Below are 16,045 nucleotides of genomic sequence, written 5' to 3' on the forward strand. Positions count from 1 at the left end.
TTCTCTCGATCTCAGTGAAATAGGGGCTATTGTTGTATATGTCAGTGAAAGACTGATCCAGCACACACAGTAAAATTGAGCACAGTTTATGAGTTTTAAGTAGTTAAAGCGCTATAAATACTCGCAATCGCCTCCCTCACGACAGAGTGCATATGAGGTAAATGACGTCAGTAATAACCGGTTATGATTATTACTGAACCGATACGAATTGTCCGCGGCTGCATCGCAGTGCACCAAAGAAACGATTAATTTTGACACCCCTAATATCCAGTTCTTTGTATCGGTGGTCAAACAAAAAAATAAATTAAATATGTACACTAACATAAGTAACCTAAAAAGTATTATGTGTCTTAACACTAAAAATAAAAAATAAATAACTCAGGTGAGGTTCAAACTCAGGTCAGCAGCGTCGTAACGCATCGTGCTGACCACTGGACCACAATGTCGCTGTTATGCTGGTGCATTTGGAATAAAAAATAAGTATTGCACTGTTATTTGCAAGACTCTTTTAACCACAGTATTACTTTCTATTGATGGCTTAAACTTTTTCTCTTCTTTTTAGATCTCTAATCAAGTTATGTTTGATTTATTAATGTAGTGAATCATGTGATTTTCATTGAGCAGGTGTAATATTCATTAATATTAATTATTCGAATTCTTATATTCACTAAGGTGCTCTTGTTTGGGTTCGAATGATAGTTATGTCGTTATCATTAACCTGCAGGCTGCACTTTTCACATGGGGCTGCGAGAATATAAATAAAAAGAGCAGAGCTGCGGCAAAATAATGAATAAAAAGAGTGAGGTTATGGTCAAATAAATAAATAAATAAATGAAAAAAGTGCGACTGCTGAGAGTGCAAGCAGATAGGGACACTGGCCCTCGTGGCCAAAAAATGGACCGGCCCACCGGGAATTCTCCCGGTCCTCCCGATTAGCCAATCTACTCCTGATGTCAGAGGAGAATGGCCAGACTGGTTCCAGCTGATAGAAAGGCAACTGTAGCTCAAATAACCACTGGTTTCAACAGAGGAATGCAGAAGAACGTCTCTAAATGCACAACACAGCCAACCTTGATGCAGATGGGCTACAGCAGCAAAAGACCACACTGGGTGCCACTCCTGTCCGCTAAGAACAGATAACTGAGGCTACAGTTCGTACATGCTCACCAAGATTGGACAATAGAAGATTGGAACGTTGCCTGTTCTGATCAGTCTCCATTTCTGCTGCAACATATGGATGGTAGGGTGAGAATTTGGCGTCAACAACATGAAAGCATGGACCCATCCTGCCTTGTATCAACGATTCAGGCTGGGGGATATTTTCTTGGCGCACTCTGTGCTACGAATCATCATGAATCAGCACAAATCATCTCAGACTGGTTTCTTGAACATGACAATGAGTTCACTGTACTCAAATGGCCTCCATAGTCATCACAACTTAATCCAATAGAGCCCCTTTGAGATGGAGTGGAACGGGAGGTTTGCATCATGGATGTGCAGCCGACAAATCTGCAGCAACTGTGTGATGCTCTCATGTCAATATAGACCAAATCTCTGAAGAATATTTCCAGTACCTTGTTGAATCTATGCCACGAAGGATTAATGGAGTTCTGAAGCCAATAGTTGGTCCAATCCGGTATTAGTAAGATGTACCCAATAAAGTGGCCGGTGAGTGTATATCAGAATTATATATATATATATATATATATATATATATATATATATATATATATATATATATATATATATATATATATATATATGTTCAGTCAAGTATACGTCACAATGCAGAAATACTGTAAGCAGCATGATAGCTAGCATGCTATAGCTAGCATAAGCTACTTCCCTTTGTCTTCGTGAATGCATCAGAGGGGTAGTCTTATAAAAACCACACTGGATTTTACCTTTTAACTTTCTTTATTCGTTTTGTTGTAGTGGAGGCTATGTGAGTGCAATTTTAATATATTAATTATCTGCAAAGCTCCTGCACCCGAGGCTAGCGTGAGCGTGTGGTGCTCTACCTGCGCTGTAAGCACTTCCAAATGTCAAACATGCTGGAGGAGATTGTGTGAACAGCGTTTAACAGCCTCTGGTCAGTGACACACGCATGTTAATTATGGTAATATTATGTTAATTTGTGACTAGAAGATGAATGAACCAGTGCAGAGGCCAGATCTGATGCAAAAGCTAATGTTTGGAGCTGCAGTCTGCATGTTTAACCAGGGTAGGTGTTTAAAACTTAACAAAATGAACACATCATCTTTTAACTCTTACTTTATTCACCTCGGATCTAACAATAACCATCCTGGTGACTTTTTGAGGAACTTTGAGAATGTTTGGGGGTGTTAGCGCGTTAGCTAATTCAACCTAATTCTTTTTCCCACTTCTTTGACTTGAATTATTTAAAGAGTGTAACTCATTTCTCATGATAAGAGCATTTCTATTCTCATTCAGTAAGTGCTTTAAAGTGTGCCGTGTTTCTGATGAATTCACATTGAACTTTTTTGCTGATCCGTTTCATTCTCCTGGTGAGCTCTAAAGAGGATTGGTGTTAATTTTGTCCAACCTGCTAATGAACGTCTCTTTGTATGAAGTTATCTCAGATTAACATGCTGGAGGAGAAAGAAACCCTCCAGAGAACTGAGAAGGGAACATCACAACAGCCATTTTAACAGCTGAATTAAAAGAGATGATGTTACAGTAATTACAAAAGCTGGTCAATTTAATTGACTTTATGTGAATATATATATATATATATATATATATACTAACAGTTGAAGTCAGAATTATTAGCCCCCCTTTAATTTTTTTGTTTCTTTTTTTTTATATATTTCCCCAATGATGTTTAACAGAGCAAGGAATTTTTTACAGTATATCTGATAATATTTATTCTTCTGGAAAAAGTCGTATTTGTTTTATTTTGGCTAGAATAAAAGCAGTTATTCATTTTTTAAACACCAGTTTAAGGACAAAATTATTAGCCCCTTTAAGCAAATTTTTTTTGATAGTCAGAACAAACCATTATACAATAACTTTTCTAATTACCGTAACCTGCCTAGTTAACCTAATTAACCTAGTTAAGCCTTTAAATGTCACTTTAAGCTGTATAGAAGTGTCTTGAAAAATATCTAGTCAAATATTTATTTACTGTCATCATGGCAAAGATAAAATAAATCAGTTATTAGAGATGATTTATTAAAAATATTATGTTTAAAAATGTGCTGAAAAAATCTGCTCTGGGTTAAAGGGAAATTGGTGGGGGGGGGGGGATAAACAGGGGGCTAATAATTCAGGGGGGCTAATATTTCTGACTTCAACTGTATACACACTGTAAAAAATGTTTCACACAATTCATTCATGTTGCCTAACACAAATTGATTAATTTAACTTAATTGCTTTTACAACTTTTGGTGGATTGAATATAAAACAATTAAGTTGTCCAACAAAAACAGACAAATTGTGTTGATTCAGTTAATGTTATATAAGCAGTTTGAACAAGCAGCTAAAACTATTTTTGAGTGTATACACACACAGAGATCTTATGAAGTAAATTAAATCAATCCTCTTTATTAAATACTGTAATTTCTTCTATTTATTCATAAATTTGTATGTATATTAAAGCAAATTTATTTTATTACTCTTTTAAATACCCTGTGCACACTATTTTGTCAATCAGTCAAAGTATTCATTTATATAGGACTTGCTGTTTGTTGCAGTGCGTTATGTAGCATAGTAAACATTAAATATATTTTTAAATTAAAGAAAGATATGAATTAGTACTAACAAAAGAGGGTCGATTTAAATTATATATAAATATCCAAACTTTATTTGCTGAAGTACATTGTACCTTTCTTTTACTTTTTTAATTACATATATTTCAAATTCAAATTCTCAGTAGGTATTGCATTTGAATTTAAACGTACTACACAGCTGTTAGGAAAGTACGTTCTATACGGTATAAATGTAAAAAGTATGAATGGAATTCGGACGTTCTACATCCGCCATTTTCTCTTGGTCACGCCACCTACCTGCGTCTTTCATTCCCATTTAGGAATTCTCTCGCGGGGCATCATGGAGTTGTGCAGCGCTTACTACAGCTGCGTCCCAAATGGCACACTATACACTATGCACTCATGCACTATGTACTTATGCACTTACACACTCAACAGGGTAGTATATGTATGTAGTGTCGTCCCAAATGGCACAGTAATGTTTTTTTACTAAGCGGAAATTCAAACCGTTTCCCTGACGTTTGACGGTTGCCAAATCAGTGAAATAAACAACCGAATTATCAAATAATACCTGCCGTGAATATTGCCGCATTCATCATCGGGAGGCCCTATAATCACTCTCGTAGAAGAATTTTGCTTTCACCATCCAAAATAAATAAAGTTATTCAACATGTGCGTCCGATAGCTCCGCCCCTTCCGCTACGTAAGCAAACATGCGGTCGTTGAGTGCGTGAAGTGTCCATCATTACACACTTTATTTTAGCGGCTGAATGAGTGCATCATCCGGGTAATTAAAGTGCACTTAATGTTTTTAGAGTTTTCAGTGTGAATGCACTACTTACACTATTTATACTACAAAATGACGTAGAATAGTGCATAAGAATGCGATTTGGGACGCAGCTAGCTTCTCGCTGGAAGTAGTAAGTCATCCGGGTACTTCTCGCATACTGATATTCGAATTTGATGAACTGATTTTAGCGCACTGTATAGTATGGAAGTATGCGGTTTAGGACGCAGCCACAGAGTCATGAGTCATACACAGTGTTACGAAGCGATTGGCTCTCACAACCACTCAAGACCTTAAAGCAATAACAACAACAAAAATAGTAACAATAAGAATCTAAATTATGGAAGTTATGCAATAGAAAATAAAAGCAAATCTAAAAATATTGAAATGCTTTCAATTTAGAGAATTTTGTATGCAGCATATATAAATTGACCCCTCATAAATGTATCATTTAAATTCATATTTGTAATAGAAAGCAATACAATACTATATTTGTGCATATACATTACATAAGTCAGTACTGAAGCCAATCTGGAGCTAATCTAACAAAATAACTTACGCTAACGGTCCAAAAACTAGTACAGCCAAATTTATACGTTTGAGAAAAATATTAAATACAAGATTTTAAGAGAGGAAAAATCAAGAGAAGCATAAAAAAGAAAGGTTTTGTTGGAATTTTGTAGGTTGTAAAAATTTTGTTTGCAATATTTTGCTTCAATTTAATTGTATTATCTTTTAATTTCAAAATATGTTCGGTGACCAAAATATTATTTTAATAATTATATCTGTTTAATAAATCTGTTTGCTTAAATGCACCAAAATACATTGCCTATGTTCACTGAGAAATGCATACAAATGTTCATTTTCAAAACGAGGTGTACTCAATTATTCTGAGCACTGTATAACAACATGACAAAATACTCTATATTGAAAATCTTAAAATATATATTCATAACAATATATGCGCGCCACATATTGAAGTTGAAATGTTGAAATGTAATATTATATTTATATTATTATATATTTGAAGTTATTTTAATTGAACTATCCATAGCTAGTCTCGTAGCTTAGCCAGCCTCATTTAAATGCTAATGACAATTCATGCCTAAACTGGCCTTACAGAAGGAGTTAATATTTTAAAAGAGCAGAAAAGGCTGACGCTGGTGTTCACAAATGACATGTGAAGCAAACCCAGCTGCGCTCAGAGTCCAGATGTCAGTGTTTAATGCTGGCCGTCAGAGGAAGAGGCCACAACACCTGTTCAGATGATGAACACCTGCCATCCTCAAAACACTGAGCCTCGTGTGCTTTGACTACAGCCCTGCCGAGAGCTAAGAGCTTTCAACTGCTTTCCTTTTTTTTTTTTTTTTTTTTTTTTTCTGTTAACTGACTGCTGCCGGTCCTGGTCTGTGTTTTAAACGGCGGTGAATTTGAGGTCAGAGTTTTGTGTCTGAGGCATTTGCCCTGTGAAATGGTCAAATTGAAAGCAAACACCTGCTCTCTGTCAAAGCCGCCCACTCACCTGGACACAAAACATGCTTCTATTATTCAATTCAGTTTTTATTTCTGTAGCGCTTTTACCATGTACATCAGGTGTGACCAACCTTGTTCCTGGAGAACCTCCCTGCAGATTTCAGTTGCAACCCATATCAAATACACCTGCCTGTAATTATCAAGTGCTGTTCAGGTCCTAATTAATTGGTTCAGGTGTGTTTGATCAGGGTTGGAGCTGAACTTTGCAGGAAGGTCAATCTCCAGGAACAGGGTTGAGCACCACTGATGTAGATTGTGTCAAAGCAGCTTATCATAGAACTCCTAGTAAATTCAGTCCAGTTTTCAGTTTAGTTTAGTTCAGTTCAGTGTGGTTTAATTTCACTGATGAAAGTCCAAACACTGAAGAGAAAAACTATCAATATGCAGCTTTACAAGTCCCAAACCAAGCAAGCCAGTGGTGTCAGGCCTGGACCAGGATTATGGAGACCACGGGATAAGGAAAAACCAGCCAGATCTCATGAGAAAATGTAAATATTTTACGTTTTGCCAGTTTAGTGGCTAATTCGTACGTATTTGTTCAAGTTCAGTCGTACGAAGTCGTATGACTTACAAAAAAGGCGCGTGGCACCAAACCCCACCCCTAAACCCAACCGTCATTGGAGGATGAGCAAATAGTACTAAAATGTACGAATTAGATCATACAAATTCATATGAATTGGCCACTAAATCAAAAAGTTATGAATTGCCGTGAGATTGTGTTGGGAAAAACAGATTAACATGATAGACATTCAAATGATAATGTCTTTTGAGAAGTGTTCCTGGCTCCGTTTTCTTTCATTAATGCAGACTAGCAATCCTTTAGAGGATTTGGATTTCAATCGCATTTGTGATTTATGTGTATGCTAATGCAAAGAGATGTGACTTTAGTCTAGTTAAAGACCAGGAGTAGGGAACTTATGGCTCGGGAGCCACATGTGGCTCTTTGACCAAAAATATGTCTCCCTTCAATAAAAAATTAAAACTGTCACTAAAAATCAGTTTCCTATTGAAAATACAATTAAAATGACCTTTTTAATGTATATTTTTACAGCAAAATGAATAAGAACAATAATAAAATGACATTTCAATGTGCATGTGCAGTGCTGTGGATTAACTTAAATCGGACACCAAAAAAGGTTATAAAACTTCTATAGTAACCTTGCGCACGTAAATTCAAACAACATTCATGAGTGTTCATGGCAAATATATATATATATATTTTTTTTTACAAATGATCCTTTCTTAACATGGACTTGCTCGACATGAGATGTTTGTATATGCCCAGTGGCTCTTTAAAAAAATGCATTTGGCAAAGAAAATCTGAAATGTCTCTGCTAAAAAAGTTTCCTGACCCCTGTCTGTCTCCCAAACTGTGCTAGGAAGACTGTTCCAGAGTTTAGATGCTAGATATGAGAAAGATCTACCGCCTATTTTGATATTCTGGGAATAATCAATTGTCCAGAATTAATTGAGCGTAGTGGACATGAGGGGCTATAATATACCAGGAGCTCCCTCAAATACTGGGGAGCTAAGCCGTTTAGGACTAAACACTTTTACTAACACTATTTTTTTTTATTATTATAATTTTTTTTTTTAAGAAATGTAACAATGCATAAAGTTCACAACGTTTTTTTTCAGCCAGAATGAACACTGGAGACAGTGAAACATTAGCTATGTTTGCATACACACATTTAAATGCTTAAAAATTGTTTAATGGAAACGCCAAGAGATGTGCATACATTTTAAAAAGGCACAGAAAAAAAAAATGTATGCGCAGAACTTGGGAGAATAAACATCTATAAGATTTTTTTTTCTTATTTCCAATAAGAAAAAAAATTCATAAACTACGATGGGAACACATTTAACGAATAAATTCGAGAATGCGCATCAAAAAAGTCATGTGATTTTGTTGTACATTAACGGCATTAATGTACAAACCAGCAGGGCGACCACATCTAAAATTTAGTTTTTGGTCATTAAAAAAAATTGCTTGGCCAAAGTCTGTTATCAAAGTTGTTTGATGTTATTACCTCCTAAAGCCACAATGTGTTCGGTAAACCTAATTTTGACACCAGATATTTACTATATAATAAAAATTGCCCACAATAGCTTCGGAGGAAACCCACGAGAATGCAGGGAGAACATGCAAACTGTACACAGAAACGCCAACTGAGCCGAGGCTTGAACCAGCGACCTTCTTCGCCCTCTGCGCCACTGCTTCGCTCTTGATTCAGATCAGTATTTAATAATCCACTAGTACTTGAAGTGTGACAAAATAAGGGTCCAAATCTGCACATGTGGTGCACAAGTGATGTATTTAAACACACACAAGCATTTAAAAAGTAACCTAATATAGTTCATGGTGTGATTTTTATGCGCCTGGTTTGGCTTTTTGACTCACCACTATGCATAAAAAGATAATTTGCCTCCCAAAAATGGAGCGTAATGTTTAATTCTGTGTGACCTATTCCTGCAATAATGCTTTGGGTTCATTTTGCATGCAATCTGTTTATGGTTATCGATTACTGCGGGTGATTTTATTTGAAAACCTCACACTTGTTATCCGCTGTCATCTAAGTACTGCAAAATGCCTCCTGGATTGCCTTTTGAAAAACAGGAACCAGATTATGATTATCCTCATAAAGTGCTCTGTCAATACTGTCAAATTGTCTTTGTGCCGTGACAAAAAGCATTTTCACGGATCAGTTGAGCTGTAAGGGACAAACGTGGCATTTGAAATCACATTAGTTTCGTGCTGTTTATTGTTTGGCAATATTTGCTGGCCGCTTCGCATCTTTTCTGCGCCGCGGGCGGCTGGCCAGCGGCTGACGGTCAGAAAAGATGGAGTTTAGCTTGGGTTTTAAACAGCGTTTCACAGCAGATGCACAGCCGATGATGCTCTGAGCTCTTACACCCACAGGAAATTCAGCTCTTATGCCTTGCCTTTTGTGTAGAAATAATCAATATTAATTACTGTGTGTTCCAGCCGTGTGGGAAGAGCGTGAAGATACTTATTTTGGACAATATTGCCCTTTGAAGGATGCCTAAAATAAAAGATAAAGCAGCGTTCTTAAAACCTACTGAGCTGCTTTACAGTATTTTTTTACTAGATAGTGCCCAGAATAATTGAGTACACCCCTTACAGATCTCTTTTTAAAACTATTATTTTTTTAGGATATGCTATACATTAATATACATGTGTACATTCAGATTAGTCAGTACTAAAGGCAAAACTGCAACTAATCTACCAAAAATAACTACAGTCCAAAAAATGAGCACATCACCATGAACGTGTTAAGGAGAAATTTTAAATACATTTTTTAATAGAGAGAAGTTTCCTAGTGTTGGGTTGCAGCTGGAAGGGCATCCGCTGTGTAAAAAATATGCTGGATAAGTTGGCGGTTCATTCCGCTGTGGCGACCCCTGATTAATAAAGAGACTAAGCCGAAAAGAAAATGAATGAATGAATAATCGAGAGGAAAAAAATCAAAAGAACAATAAATAAAATATTACAATTTGCTCAGATTGTTGTTGTGTCTGTATTATTATTGTATTTCTAAAGTTATTTAGTGATCAAACTCTTATTTTAGTGAATACACACACACAATTTAAATAAAACGCATATATTAAATATGCAACCCCAAATCAGAAAAAGTTGGGACCGTATGGAAAATGCAAAACGATATACTTTGACTTGTGTTTCATTGCAGAGAACACAACAAACATTATTGAATGTGTTATTTAAAAGCAGAATCCAAGAAAGTTCTAGTCCTTTAGGGGCAAAGATAGGCAGAGGATCACCAGTTTTGACAAACAAATTCGTGAGAAAATTATTAAAATGTTTAAAAGTAATGTTCCTCAAAGAAAGATAAGAAGGCATTTGGATATTTCATCTTTAATGGTGCATAACATGATTAAAAGATTCAAGGAATCTGGAGGAATGTGTATAGGACAAGGGTGCAAAGCTAAGCTGAACAACTGTGATCTCCGACCTCCAACCTCAGGTTGCGATGCATCAAGAATCCTCATTCATCTATAAGCGATATCTACACATGGGCTCAGGACTACTTTGGCAAGCCTTTTTCAAGTACCACAATACGTAGTTACATCCACAAATGCTAGTTAAAACTGTACTGTGCCAAAAGAAAGCCCTATGTTAACAGTGTCCAGAAGCTTCGTCGACTTCTCAAAGGCATCTAGGATGAACCATCACAGTGGAAACGTGTACTGTGGTCTGATGAATCAGTATTTCAGGTATTTTTGTGGAGAAATGGATGCTGTGCTCTGGACTAAAGAAGACTGTTACCAGCAACAAGTCCAAAAGCCAGGGTCTGTCATGGTCAAGTGCCCTTGGCAAAGGTAACTTGCACTTCTGTAATGGCACCATTAATGCTGAAACATGCCTAGAGATTTTGGAGGAAAAAATATATTTTATATCTCGGCAAGACAATGCAGATCCACATTCTGCACGCATTAATAAGTCCTAGCTGGCCTACTTGATTGGCCTGTCTGCAGTCCTGGCTTATCTGAATGTTAGGCGCAAAATGTGACAACAAAGACCTCGTACTGTTGCCCACTTTGACTTGTTTGCAGGAAGAATGAGACAAATATACACCTGAAACACTTCATCACTTGGTGTCTTCAGTCTCTAAACGTCTTTTAAGTGTTGTGAAAAGGAATGGCAACAATACAGTGAGGTAAATGCTTCACTGTTCCAACTTTTTTTGAAATGTGTTGGAAGAGCCAAAATGAAATATGTGTGTATTTTGAGAAAAATCCTATAAAGATTATGAGGAACATATAAATAATGTTTGTTATATTGTCTGCAATGAAATATAAGTTCAAGTAAATTTAGAAATCACTAGCTCCTTTTTTATTTGCATTTTCCATACAGTCCCAACTTGGCATGAGTATCGTTAAAGTTTTAACGGTATTAGTACTTTTATCAATACTACTTTTCAGTTCAGTACTTTAACAGTACTTTATTTTTTTAATGAAAAATACAAATTGAACGGGATTAAAAACCCTATATTTTATTAACCCTTTGTGTTTTTAATGTAACATAAAATAAAACCATAATAATAACCAATGTAAAACAATTTTTTTTTTAAATTCCTGTAAAAGAATGTACAATGGTTTGAATTTGTTTTTAACCATTCTTCTGGAAAAAAAATCAACATGTTTGCCTTTTTTGGCAGAAGTCGGTATCTTTCTTGGTTTATTGTGCTCCCTGCAGTTGAAAAATAAACTCTTTGAGTTGCAAAATGCAGTTAAATGAGATAATGCTTATGATTTATTTATTAACGCATTCACATTAATGAGTTAACAGTGTTTTGGGAGTTAACTGTGTTTTAATACAGTTTTGGGGCATCTTGCAGTGTAAAAACAAGCTGTTTTTTATCATTTCCTAATAAGTATAGTTTATTATGTGGCTATTCGTAGGCTATATTTGTAAATACAGCTGATGTAAAAGCGTTTTTAATGCTTAAGATTTATTTAGGCTACTGCAGAAAAACATACTGTTTTCATTGTAACCGAATGTGTGTGTTTAGGAACTATTGATCCTATACTTATTGTTAGTATTGACTGCTGGCAATACGATGAGGATGATGTAACGTTATTGTTAGTAGCTAGGCAGTTAAAACTTTTCATTGCAGTTAAAGCACTTTTGCGTTTCCGCTTGCACAAGAAAACAACTTGTTGCGTTTATTGCGACGGGCATTGACGCTGTCCACTCGGGAAATACAACCCATTTGGTTCACTCCGCAAGCTTATGAGCTGTGTGTGTTTGTGAGTCCAACACTATCTCACGGCAATTCGTTACTTTTTGATTTAGTGGCTTATTTGTATGAATTTGTACGATCTAATTCGTACAATTTAGTACGATTTGCTCATCCCCCAATGATGGTTAGGTTTAGGGGAGGGGTTAGGTGCCACGCCTCCTTTTTACAATCATACAATTTCGTACGACTGAACTTACACTAAAATGGCAAAACGCGAAATACTTTTGTTTTCTTGTGAGATCAGGCTGGCGAGTCTGTGTCGTAAGCTTTGTGCGTGCGCTTAGCACGAGCCTCCACTGAGGTCGCGCACACAGCCGAGGCTTTTATACTTTATGCGCTCGCCAGAAACACAAGTATTTCTCATGTGAGATTGCCATCTGTTCAGATGAATGTCAAATACTGCAAATTAGAAAAGTTTGGCAAGTTAGATTTTACTGTAAGTAATGTTTATTCAGCAATAATTCTCCAGTGCTGATAGCAGAACGGTTAACGTCAGAGCTTATCGATACTTCGGTCTTTCATAATGTAGCACCGATACAGATAAAGTACAGAGGTTGCGTCCGAAACCGCCTACTACTCAGTAGGTACTGCATTTGAATTTAAAGGTACTACTCGGCCGTTAGAAAAGTACGTTCTATACAGTATGAACGTGAAAAGTATGAATGGAATTCGGACGTACTACATCTGCCATTTTGTCATGGTCACGTGACCTACTTGCGTCAATTGCGTCACTATACTCCCATTTATGAATTCGCTCGCGAGGCATCATGGAATAGCGCAGCATGCATGGGATGCACACTCTAGAATCTCGCCGGAAGTAGTAAGTCATCCGGGTACTTCTCGCATACTGTTTTTCGAATTCTATGAATTCGGACATACTACTACTCTACTGATTTTAGCGTACTTTATAGTATGGAAGTATGCGGTTTAGGATGCAGCCACAGTTTCATACCCATTCCTAATCCCAACCTTTTCTGATTTGGGGTTGTAGTTACTTTAAATGATAATTTTACTGTATATTTACTCCACTCCTCAGGTAAATAGATTCATTAGAATGATTATTTAGCTTTTATTAAATTATTTTGAAAATTAATAAGTATTTAAATTTTTTAAATTGTATATTATAATTAATTACAAAAAAATTTCATTACAAATGCACACAATTTACTTTTTAAAATGTGGAAAACAAACAAAAATAAATTGCCTATATTCATCTGCACTTTAAATCGCTCCCTACATAGTTATCTGACTAGGTTTTGGAACAGAGCTCTGGTTTTTATTCTCATTTATGAGGGCCGAGATTCCCCTGAAGTGGCCTAGAAAACTTCATAAGAATATTTTCTATAAATCTGCCATTCATCAGATCCACTGATGCACGGGATATACTCGACGACACACGCAGAGATAAGCCTGTCCGCTTCTCCAGTCCCAAATCACCCTCAGACTCGTCTTTCTGCGGCGCTGTCGGCCGGTGGCTGTTCCTTCAGATAAAGCAGAATATTTTAAAAGGTTCTATCTGATATCAGTGTGTTTGCTGTCCCGCAGGAGCTCCACCGCAGCCCATGTGGAGCGTCTCCATGATGGCGGATCCTATGTATGGCAAGCCGTTTTAACATTTAATCCTTAAATCGTATTAGTTTCTGCTCTCATGGCAATAGCACATTTTACATACTATACTACAGTGTTTCTCAACCATGTTCCTGAAGGACTACTAGTTCTGCACATTTTCCATGTCTCCTTAATTAAACACACTCATTAGCAGAGATTGAAAGACCTGTAATGGGTGTGACAGACAAAGGAGACATCCAAAACATGCAGTGTTGGTGGTCCTCCAGGAACGTGGTTGAGAAACACTGCTATAGTGTATTTTACATTAAGTACTTACTTACTCTCAGGGTTTGTCAGATAATTAGTCTACAGAAATGTGTATTCCATTTAAAATATGAAGCTCATCGGTCAGTTCTTGTCACGTGACTCACGGCATTCTGAAGGTGTTTCAAACGTGTCGCTCCCCAATATGCACTTGCAAGCCACACACCCCCATTGGAAATAACGAACTTGTGCACAGAAAAGACGCAACATGTGAATGGCCGCCGTCATTTACAATCTCCAGCAGTTGATCTTCGTCTTGCACAGACATGCTGGATTCACCTGATTTATTGACAAATAGGTTGCGGATTCATTCCTTGGCACTCTGCGGGTTCTTCACTGAGCCTTTTCCCCTTCGCAAAGAAACTTTTAGAAGATTTCTGTTTCTTACTCATTTTGCTTTTTCGAGGGAATGTTTTATTTTTTAAAATAAAATATTTTTTAAAAATAAAAGACTCCGATAATAATTAAAACAGAAATAATTGATGATTTCTTCTGTGGCTCCGTTCCAATTGATCCACGGACCAGTACCAGTCCACGGCCTGGAGGTTGGGAAACACTCACTGCATAATTTGAACTGGACCCAGCAGATCCTGTTCCGGAAAATGTCAGATATTTGTGATTTGACTATATACATGCTGCCATTAGGAAAAGATTTTGAAGTATTCTTCCCACAGGTTGTTAGAGCCCTCAACTCCACTCATACAGGTTAGTGGGCTTAACAAACCACCTGTAGAAAGACACCCTCTCGTCTCGGACTCTTGCACCCGGTTGCACATTTGCACTATAGACAGTTCCCTAATCACTCCATGTCTCTTAAAAACACTGTGCATTTCAAATTGTGCTTTATACAGGTGAGTGGCCTTGACTAACCACCTGTAGAAACACTCTTCTCTTATGCACCTGACACTTTATTTAAACTCCATTTCACAAGGACTAAAAGGAAATAAGGAAAACAATGTTTAATATAAATGTATCACAATCATGTTGCACTGCTTGCTTCAACCTAATTACCTCTTTTGCACGATATTCACCTTTAATACCCCTCCCGCACAACATCCTGCACAACATTGCTCAGTCTCATGTAAAAGTACTTGTATAGCCTCTCTAATGTGTATAGTTATGTATATTGTAGTATATGTTTTTTTAAAAAGCTCTTATTCCCAGTGTTGTGTTTGTGTTTATGATTCATTTATGTAGCACCGTTGTCCTGCGAGACAATAAAACTTGATATGACTTGACTATATTTTATAGGCTGAATGTTAAATCAGCTTGCCATCGGCATTAATACAATGTTTTGCATTAGGTTCAGTTTCATCAGTTTGTGTAACTTCAGACTCCCTATTAATGTGCTCTAAACACTAAACGCTCTCAGTTCACTTCGAGACGCACTGCATTTACGTTCTGATCCCCTAATGCTCCCATACAGACCCATTATTCAGGATTTGGAGCAGAATTGTCATGGATACAGAGATTATACATGCTCTTAATACAGTTTTACCTCAACCGGAGACTCTGGCAGAGCTTCCCTTCGACATGTAATCAGAATATCCATTATTCCGCGCGGGAGATTTGCATAACTTTCACCTCTCGTTTTCATTTCACTCGTAGAGTCACGTTCACGGAGCAAATACCATCCATTTGTTTGTAATTTCAGCTACTTGGTTTTGGCCTTGTGTTTATTTGTGCAGTTGCTTGTGTGCTTTTTTTATCTGTAGGCTTTTATGGTTCTGTGTGCCTAAAAGAAGATAATTTGAAGAATGTTGGAAATTGGTTTCAATTACTGACTTCCAAAGTAGGAACAACAACAACAAACAAACAATCATGCAATCATTTTCTTGTCGGCTTAGTCCCTTTATTAATCCGGGGTCGCCACAGCGGAATGAACCACCAACTTATCCGGCACATTTTTACGCAGCAGATGCCTTTCCAGCCGCAACCCATCTCTGGGAAACAACAAACAAACAATACTTTGGAAATTAATGGCTGCCGGTTTCTGACATTTTTCAAAATATCTTCTTTTGGACCTAAAGAAAAGACTTGTAACAACTGGGGTCCGTTCTTCGTACCTCGCTTAAATGATCTAAGATTATTTGGTAGATCCCGGATCTTTTAATCTTGATAACTGATCTCTCGCTAATTTGGTTCTTCAAACGAGTTCGCGAATCAGATTAGAATGGCTGGATGAACTGATCTGAGATCGCTGCGTGTGTTGTGAAGGACAGATCTATCGATCCTCGAAATCATGATCAGCAATGTAACGATTGGCTGACGGCACAGCAGCGTAATGACATCATCTGATTAATATTCAATTATCCATGTGACCAAAATTACATCAAATT

General features: G+C 36.9%; 1 protein-coding gene across 8 annotated transcripts in view; it reads left to right on the forward strand.

Moving 5' to 3' along the window:
* Positions 1 to 16,045, forward strand: part of hmg20a (high mobility group 20A) — a 94,965-nt gene that overhangs the window by 5,111 nt on the left and 73,809 nt on the right. For 4 of the 8 annotated variants that reach the window (XM_073941808.1, XM_073941810.1, XM_073941807.1 and 1 more), the window contains exon 3: positions 2,146 to 2,224. The exons of the other annotated variants lie outside the window; for them this stretch is intronic. The gene's annotated coding sequence lies outside the window, so the exon portion shown is untranslated. The remainder of the gene's footprint in view (positions 1 to 2,145; positions 2,225 to 16,045) is intronic. 8 annotated transcript variants of the gene reach the window in all.

Source organism: Danio rerio, chromosome 25, assembly GCF_049306965.1.
Source record: "Danio rerio strain Tuebingen ecotype United States chromosome 25, GRCz12tu, whole genome shotgun sequence".
In the NCBI taxonomy this organism is placed as follows: Eukaryota; Metazoa; Chordata; class Actinopteri; order Cypriniformes; family Danionidae; genus Danio; species Danio rerio.